The 9,726-nt window shown below is 43.0% G+C and overlaps 1 pseudogene; it reads left to right on the top strand.

Moving 5' to 3' along the window:
• Positions 1–5,394: 5,394 nt before the first annotated feature.
• On the top strand, positions 5,395–9,427 carry LOC101105724 (ATP-dependent RNA helicase DDX3X-like; annotated as a pseudogene).
• Positions 9,428–9,726: the final 299 nt, after the last annotated feature.

The following is a 9,726-nucleotide window of genomic DNA, read 5'->3' on the forward strand; positions in this document are numbered from 1 at the left end:
ATTCACTGGACTCCAGCAAAACTATTTTTGGAATTTCGTTTCTGCTAATATAGTCAGTGGTTTGCTTTCAAAGACCAGATATAAAAGTGCTTCCTCCCAGAAGTCGACTATGTGCTTGACATCATGATAAGTTCTGGCATTCAAGACCCCTAACCGCACAATTTATAAGCTTCAACAACTTGAGTCTTTACCCAAAGACCCATTGGAAGCCATGATAGACTCCAAGGTCAGGAGTGACAAGACTGGAATAAATCACTGATTCAAAATCAGAAGAAAGCAGAGTGGAGATAGAGACCAGTTAAGCAGTTTTTACAGGGGACAGAGGGTGCAAACCTGGGCTAAGGTGGGGGTAGTGGCAATGAAGAGAAGTAAACAGATTAAAGGGCCTTGAAGGGACTTCCCTGGCAGCCTGGTGGTTAAGACTTGATGCCTCCAATGTACGGGTGCAGGTATGATCCGTGGTTGGGGAACTAAGATCTCACATGGCATGCAATGTGCCCCCCCCCCCAAAAAAAAACGTTTTTAATGAGCTATAAGGAGGTAAAACCAGTCTGCCTTGGCTGGTGGATTGGACTGAAGCAAGAGGCAGGACTGAGAAAGAGGAAAGTACCAAGACCAACTCCTATGTTTTTGACTGCATAATAGAATAGATAGTTTTCCCGTTCACATATTAAACTTGAGATGACCTTGAGTCAACCAAGAGGGATTGTCAAATTGACAACTAGATTTCTAGGTCTGGAGCTCCAATGAGAAATCTGGCCCAAAAAATTCAACCAGGGATTACTGAACAAACCATAGAGAAGAAAAATGGCCTAAGACTGAGTCTGAAGGAATTCTAAGCATTCTAAAACATTGAATAACTAGCCAGAGGAGGGTAAGCTTCTCATGACAATGGCAGTGACTCAGAATACTTGAAGCTTACTCCACATCATGCAATGGGTTTCTATCTATAGCTAGCTAGCTAGCTAGCTAGCTGTATTACATGATTTAATTCTTACAACAACCTTGCAGGGTAGGTACTATTAGGGTCATGGATATACAAAGCCCAGTCTCCCAAGTGCTGAGCTCTGAAAGTCCAGCAGTGAAACGAGAGGAGAGCCAAGCAGGAGGTGATATCATCAAAGCTGAAAGAAGAGAGAGTTTGAAGGCAGAAGCTGTCAACAGTGTAAACACTATTGCAAAGTCAATTAGGTGAGACATTAAAAATGTCTCCTGGATTCAAGAATGCAGAAACCGTTAATAAGTTTTGAAAGAGCTGTTTAGGTAGCAGTACTGGGTTGGAACCCAGACTGGACTGTGTTGAGAATGAGTAGGGGATGACAGCAGGGAGGGAACAATTACAGACAACTCCGCTGAGAAGTTGGGCTCTGAGGAGCGCGCAGGGAAACCAGTGACAGCGGGACCAGGGTGTGGCCAGGATGTCTGACAGGAGGACACAAGAGCAGGCTGGAATCCAGCCAGGCTCTGCATTCTGGCTGATAATGTGGGCCTGGGCCTGTAGCCTGAAGGCAGGGGTGCTTTTTACAATGTGGTCAGCCTCCCTTTCTGCAGTTCCTCTATCTGGAGGGGTACCTTCTGATTCCCATAAGAGAGTTGAAGGTAAAGCTGTGCTAGATGAGGCTGTGACTCAATGGGACTTTAAAGAGGGCCATTTAACTATGCTGAATTCTCACACTGGTGAGAAAAATCTGGCTGAGAGAGTGTGATTTAATTAACAGGAGGGAGAAATGGTGACTGATAGGGGGACCAGGGCCTACTCTATAATAGCAAAATGAAGAAAAAGCGGGCGGCAGTTTCACTAACTTTTTTGTTCAGTCGCTCAGTAGTGTCTGACTCTTTGCAACCCCATGGACTGCAGCATGCCAGGCTTCCCTGTTCTTCACCAACTCCTGGAGCTTGCTCAAACTCTTGTCTATTTAGTTGGTGATGCCATCCAGCCATCTCATCCTCTGTTGTCCCCTTCTCCTCCTGCCTTCAATCTTTCCCTGCATCAGGGTCTTTTCCAATGAGTCAGCTCTTCACATCAGGTGGCCAAAGTATTGGAGCTTCAGCTTCACCATCAGTCCTTAGATGGGATAAAAATCACCTTGTAGAAAAAAACTTTATGGTTTTGTTAATTGCCTGCTGGGGTGACAGACAAGTGACCTTGATGATTCCTAGGGGGTCTTAGGATCACTGGGTTTTGGTCCTCATGGTTGCCCTTGAGATGTTGCCATCACTGTCTCTGTGACCCTTCTGCTGCCTCCCACCTGTGCCTGGGGCCCAGGAAGGTTTGGGACAGTGCTTCTGATCATCTCTGTAAAAATGAACATGTAGCTACCCCTCCTTGAGTCCTGCTCTTCTTTCATGCATAGCCAGGAAGAACTCACATGCTCTCTGCTGTGGGGCCATAGACTTTTCTCTCTCCTTTCCCCAATGCCCAGCCTAGGGGAGGAGCCCATGGAGCATTGCTCTTTCCTCTGCTTTTCCAAGATGTTTTATCTAAGTTCTCATACTTCTGTATCAGCTAGCTTTTGCTGTGTAATAGCTCCCTAAAACTTAGCATCTTAAAACCCACATTATTATTGCCCATAGCTCTTCCCTGGTGGCTCAGATGGTAAAGAATCTGCCTACAATGCAGGACACCCGGGTTCAATCCCTGGGTCGGGAAGATCCCCTGGAGAAGGGAATGGCTACCCACTCCAGTATTCTTGCCTGGAGAGTTCCATGGACAGAGGAGCCTGGTGGGCTACAGTCCATGGGGTCACAAAGAGTTGGACACAACTGAGCAACTAACACTACTACTATGACATAGTATGGGTCAGCTTGGTGGTTCTCCTGATTTAGAAATGGGCCTGGAGCATGTTCAGCCATCCTGCATGGCATGTGGGATCTTAGTTCCCCAACCAGGAGTTGAACCTGGGCCCCTTGCAGTGGAAGCACAGAGTACTAACCACTGGATTGCCAGGGAAGTCCCTGTCACATCTTTGCAAAGCACGCTTCTCAGACCAGCAGCACCCAGAAACTTATTGGAAATGTAGGTGCTCTAGTCCCACTCTAGCCCTAATGAATGAGTTTCTGGTTTTTGGCAAGAACACCTGGTGGTTTATGTGTACACTACAGTTTGAGAAGCACTGATCTAAGACATCCTCCCTCACCTGTGTGGCATTAGCATGCTGGTTGGTCTGGGAGCCTCAGCTGGGATGGCTTACTCTCTGAATCATGTGGCTAGCCCAGGCTTCTTCACACAGTGATCCCAGAGTTCCCAAGGGCAGCAAGAGGGCAATCCCCACGGTGGAAGCATTTTTTCAAGCCTCTGCTCATGTCATATTTGTTAATGTCACCTTGGCCAATGCAAGTCACAGGGCCATCCTAGAGTCAGTGTGGGAAGGCACTACCAAAGGACATGGAAAGAGGAGGGGGAGATTTTGTGGTCTTTTTAAAATACCTACCACACTCTCCAGTACCAGAGTTTAGGCTTTTGGAAGGAGACACCAGCGACCTTTTACATCCTGTCTAGCCACATCCCTCCCTACCAGTGAGTGCAGAGCTAACTACTTGATTAAAAAAGGGGAGAAAGGAAAAGTGAAAACATAAAGAAAAAGTTATAGATTTAATATTGGAAAATAATATCTTGCAAATGAGAAGAGGGGTACAGAAGTAAGTGGATACATGGGTCTGATAGTTGAAAAGTGAGGTTGTCCAACCTTTTCACTTTCTCTATGAAGTAGGAGGTAAGATCATCTGTTTAGAATGGAGAGGCAGGTGGAGGGCAAAGAGGAATAACAGAGTAGACCTCTATCCAGAGAAGGTTTGAAATAGACACAATTAACTTGAGGCTGGAACTGGATGGACATGAAAAACATAGGCTACTGGGGACCATTTAAGGTGATGATTGACTTTATCTTGATGCTAATCTGTCCTTTGGGAGAACTTCTTGCAATACTGTTTGTGGGCACACAGTTCAGTTCAGTTGCTCAGTTGTGTCTGACTCTTTGCGACCCCATGAACTGCAACACGCCAGGGCTACCTGTCCATCACCAACTCCCGGAGTCCACCCAAACCCATATACACTGTATCGGTGATGCCATCCAACCATCTCATCCTGTGTTGTCCCCTTCTCCTCCTGCCCCCAATCTTTCCCAGCATCAGGGTCTTTTCAAATGAGTCAGCTCTCCACATCAGATGGCCAAAGTATTGGAGTTTCAGCTTCAACATCAGTCCTTCCAATGAACACCCAGGACTGATCTCCTCTAGGATGGACTGGTTGGATTTCCTTGAAGCCCAAGGGACTCTCAAAAGTCTTCTCCAACACCACAGTTCAAAAGCATCAATTCTTCAGTGCTCAGCTTTCTTTATAGTCCAACTCTCACGTCCATACATGACTACTGGAAAACCATAGCCTTGACTAGATGGACCTTTGTTGGCAAAGTAATCTCTCTGCTTTCTAATACGCTGTCCAAGTTGGTCATAACTTTCCTTCCAAGGAGCAAGCGTCTTTTAATTTCATGGCTGCAATCACCATCTGCAGTGATTTTGGAGCCCACAAAAAAAAAAAAAAGTCTGACACTGTTTCCACTGTTTCCCCATCTATTTGCCATGAAGTGATGGGACCGGATGCCATGATCTTCGTTTTCTGAATGTTGAGCTTTAAGCCAACTTTTTCACTCTCCTCTTTCACTTTCATCAAGAGGCTCTTTAGTTCTTCACTTTCTGCCATAACGGAGGTGTCATCTGCATATCTGAGGTTATTGATATTTCTCCCGGCAATCTTGATTCCAGCTTGTGCTTCCTCCAGCCCAGCGTTTCTCATGACATACTCTCCATATAAGTTAAATAAGCAGTGTGACAATATACAGCCTTGACATATTCCTTTTTCTATTTGGAACCAGTCTATTGTTCCATGTCACAGAAAGGACAAAAGCTGGGTTTGTCGCTAAGTGAATAATGAAAAGATAGAGGGCCAGAAACTTTAGATTATTGGTATAAATGTTATAAAAAATAATGATCTGGGAGTCTCTTAGCTGAATATGAAAAATTAAGAAAGTGGGGGTGGTGGTCAATGAAATTGGAAAATAGGTTTTAAACCAGGGTCTGAAAGGAAACGGAATTGTGGGCAAGAACAGGATGCTTGAGCTAGTGATTTCAGAGGTGAAGTCATTTCTGTGATGAAAAAGCCCACAGCAGAATATCGTTGGAGATGTTCTCACTTTTCCGGTCTGCACACCTTCCCCTGGTGGAGATGAGTAGTTCTACTTTCCTTCCTCGTTAATCTTAAAACACTTGGAGAAGAGGGAGTGTTCAGTATCCTCCTGAAACAGGGTAAAAATTAGCCTTCTTAGTTCCTTTTTGGATTTCAGGCCCTCAACGCTTAATCTGCCTCTTGGACTTCCTGCCACTTTTTCATTCATCCTTGAGTACATGTTCCTCCTTATGGGTTCTGTTAAACACCGAGCTCCTGATAAATTCCACCATCCTACCACTCAGGTTCTATAAATGTATTTTGTTCACGTGTGTCAAAATAGGCTAGGTTATGCTGTGTGCTAACAAAGGACCCCAAAATCTCAGGCACTAAAACTTATCTTCATTTTACAAATGAGTAAACTGAGGAACACAAGGGTAATGATAGCAATATAAAACATGTGATTGGGCACTGGGATGACCCAGAGGGATGGTACGGGGAGGGAGGAGGGAGAGGGGTTCAGGATGGGGATACATGTATACCTGTGGTGGATTCATGTTGATGTATGGCAAAACCAATAAAATATTGTAAGGTAATTGACCTCCAATTAAAATAAATAAATTTATGTTAGAAAAAAAAAAGAAAAAAATGTGATTGGCATGCTCCATATTTTTCAAAAATATCTCCGAGTCACTGATTTATATACTCTGTCAAAACAAAAGCATCATTAAAGCCACAGTTCTCCTGTGAGAGGGCCTTCGTGTTGAACCCAACACATTAGCTCAGCAATGGAAGACTCCAAGTTCTCCATACTCTTCAGGGATGAGTCGTGTGGCAGTGAAAATGCACTTGGGCTAGACCAGCAGTTTGCTGGCCTAGACCCAAACTCATCAGATAATCAGAATGGAGGAAGTATAGCCAGCAAAGGGTGCTATATTTCTCCTCACCTAAGGACCAGAGAAGCTACTAAAGGATTCTATGATAAAGACAGTTCAGGGTGGAGTTCTAGTAAAGATAAGGAAGCATACAGCAGTTTTGGTTCCCACAGTGATTCAAGAGGGAAGTCTAATTTCTTCAGTGATCGTGGAATTGGATCAAGGGGAAGGTTCGGTGACTGTGGATGAAGTGACTATGACAATTTTGGCAGTCGTGGTGGCAGAGGTGGCTTTGGCAAATATAAGCATGGAAATAGTCGCTGGTGTGACAAATCCGATGAAGATGATTGGTCAAAGCCACTCCCACCAAATGAATGCTTGGAACAAGAACTTTTCTTGTCAGGAGCCACGTTAGGCATTACTGACAAAATGGAGGCACAGTCCCCAGCCCCCTCTCCTCATTCCGCAGGCATGGATCCCAGGATGAAGGAGTTAGGCTTTGTAATTCTGACTTGTCTTTTCCTCTCCTCGGCTGAATTGACTGAAAAGGAATATTAAGGTGCTTATTGTTCTTGAGAGGAGCATGAGAAGGCACAAAGCCTTCTGCAGCATTGCTCAGAAAATAATTCATACAGTTAATCATTGACATTTATTCAAGGACTTCTACAAAAGAGTGTTCCAGGATAAGCACATAGGCTTCAGCTTGAGGCCATGGGAGGGATTGATATCTGAAGCCTATTTGTGAGGAGAATGTTTATGACAAAGGAGTTTATTGAATTTAGGGCTTAGAAATAATTAAAATAGTTAGAAGTTAAAGATTTAAGGAATATTGTAAAGTTAGCATATTTTACTATAGCTTATAGAAGTTAGGAATTTTTAGAGACACTATAGCTAGAAGCCTTTCTGAGAGATACTGAGCTCAGGATGTTAGGGGCAAACAGGATTTAGGAAGATAAGTAGTAAACTGAGGAATGTATAATGAGTTACAATGTAATCACAAGTTAACTATAAGACACATTAGAGGAGGTAGATAATAGATGGTAAAGCTGATTCTGAGAGAATCGCTGAAGCAGGAACTCTGACGAGTAACAATGATTTATGGAGATAATAAATCTGGGTGAGGGGGAACTGAAAATGTCAAACCTCTGACCTAATGTTTTTGTATAAGTATAAAAGAGAATCTTAAACTTGGAATAAACAGGCAGTCCAAAAGAAAAATGAGAGGCTGTCTCATCACCGACACCATTTGCCTCTTTAAGTTGAATTCCTGGCTGCTGGAGTTGGACTCTGGCATTTTCTGGAGGCAACACTGGGGTTAACTTTGAAAAGTATGAGGACATTCCACTTGAAGCAACAGGGAACAAAGGTCCTTCGCACAGTGAAAGTTTCAGTGATGTTAGATGGGAGTAATTATTATGGGAAACATTGAGCTTACTTGTTATACTCACCCAACTCCAGTGCAAAAGCATGCTATTTCTATTATCAAAGAGTGACTTGATGGTCTGTGCCCAAACAGGGTCTGGGAAAACTGCAGCATTTCTCTTGCCCATCTTGAGTCAGATTTATTTTGTGGGTCCAGGCCAGGCTCTGAGGGCCACGAAGGAAAATGGAAGATATGGGTGCTGCAAACAATACCCAGTCTCTTTGGTGTTAGCACCAACTAGAGAATTGGCTGTACAGATCTATGAGGAAGCCAGGATATTTTCATACCAATCTAGAGTTTGTCCTTGTGTGGTTTATGGTGGTGCTGATATTGGCTAGCAAATTTTAGACTTAGAACATGGATGCCATTTGTTAGTTACCACTCTAGGACGTCTAGTGGATATGATGGAAAGAGGGAAAATTTGATTAGACTTCTGCAAATACTTGGTGTTAGGTGAAGTTGATCAGATGTTGGATATGGGGTTTGAACCTCGAATACATAGAATCATTGAACAAGATATTATGCCACCAAAGGGAGTTCACCACACTATGATGTTTAGTGCTACCTTCCCTAAGGAAATACAGATGTGTGGTAATGATTTCTTGAATAAATATATATTTTTGGCCATAGGAAGAGTTGACTCTTCCTCTGAAAACATCACACAGAAAGTAGTTTGGGTGGAAGAGTCAGACAAACAGTCATTTCTGCTTGACCTTCTAAATGCAACAGGCAAAGATTCACTGACCTTAGTGTTTGTGGAGACCAAAAAGGGTGCAGATTCTCTAGAGGATTTCTTATACCATGAAGGATATGCTTGTACCTGTATCCATGCAGACCAATCTCAGAGAGATAGAGAAGAGGTCCTTTACCAGTTTTGCTTAGGAAAAAGCCTGATTCTCATGGCTACAACAGTAGCAGCAAGAGGACTGGGCATATCAAACGTGAAACACGTTATCAATTTTGACTTGCCGAGTGATATTGAATAATATGTACATTGCATTGGCTGTATAGGATGTGTAGGATACCTTGGCCTTGCCACCTCATTCTTTAATGAGAGGAACATAAATATTACCAAGGATTTGTTGGATCTTCTTGTTGAAGCTAAACAGGAAGTGCCATTTTGGTTACAAAACATGGCTTATGAATACCACTACAAGGGTAGCAGTCATGGATGATCCAAAAGTAGTAGATTCAGTGGAAAATTTAGTGCCAGAGACTATCGACAGAGTAGTGGTGACAGCAGTTCCAGCTTCAGCAGCAGCCGAGCCAGCAGCAACTGCAGCGATGGAGGCGGCCATGGAAGCAGCAGAGGGTTTGGTGGAGGTGGCTGTGGAGGCCTTTACAACAGTGATGAATATGGAGGAAATTATAACTCCCAGGGAGTTGACTGGTGGGGTAACTGAACCTGTTTTGCAGTAGGTCACCGTGCCAAACAAACTAATATGGAAACCACATGTAACTTAGCCAGACTATACCTTGTATAGCTTCAAGAAATTGCAGTACATTACCAGCTGAGATTCTCCAATGAATTTTTTTTAAGGGAGCTCAAGGTCACATGGAGAGTCAAAAGGAACAATCAGCAGCCCTATTCATAAGGTGGTTTGAAGACTTCATTGCTGTAGTTTGGATTAACTCCCCTCCCAACCCCCATCCCAAACTGCATTTATAATTTGTGACTGAGGATCATTTGTTTGTTAATGTACTGTGCCTTTAACTTTATACAACTTTTAATTTTGATGTCCTGTTGGCTCAGTAATGCTCAAGATATCAATTGTTTTTGACAAAATAAATTTAATGAACTTGGGCTAAAATCAAACCTTGGCACACAGGTGTGATACAACAGGAATCATCGATTCATCCATAAATATTATAAGGAAAGGACCTATGCAGTAGCCTGCATTAGGGCTTTTGGATATTTGCAGATTTGGGGAAAACAAACAACAAATGTCTTTGAAGCATATTAATGGAATTAGTCTCTAATGTGGCGAACTATATTAAGTTAAGGTTTTGATTTCTTCACTCTATCCTGGATAGGTATTTAGAACCCGATAGTCTTTAAACAAGCCATTCCAGTCATGATGAGGTGATGTATGAATACATGCATACATTCAAAGCACTGTTTTCAAATTTAATGCAAGTAAATACAGCAATTCCTCTTTCAGTGTTTAGGCAGATCATTAATTATGAGCTAGCCAAATGTGGGCATAATATTACAGGGAAAGTTTAAAGGTCTGATAACTTGAGATAGGGTTTCAGGAGAATTCATC

This window comes from Ovis aries, chromosome X (assembly GCF_016772045.2).
Source record: "Ovis aries strain OAR_USU_Benz2616 breed Rambouillet chromosome X, ARS-UI_Ramb_v3.0, whole genome shotgun sequence".
NCBI classification, from domain to species: Eukaryota; Metazoa; Chordata; class Mammalia; order Artiodactyla; family Bovidae; genus Ovis; species Ovis aries.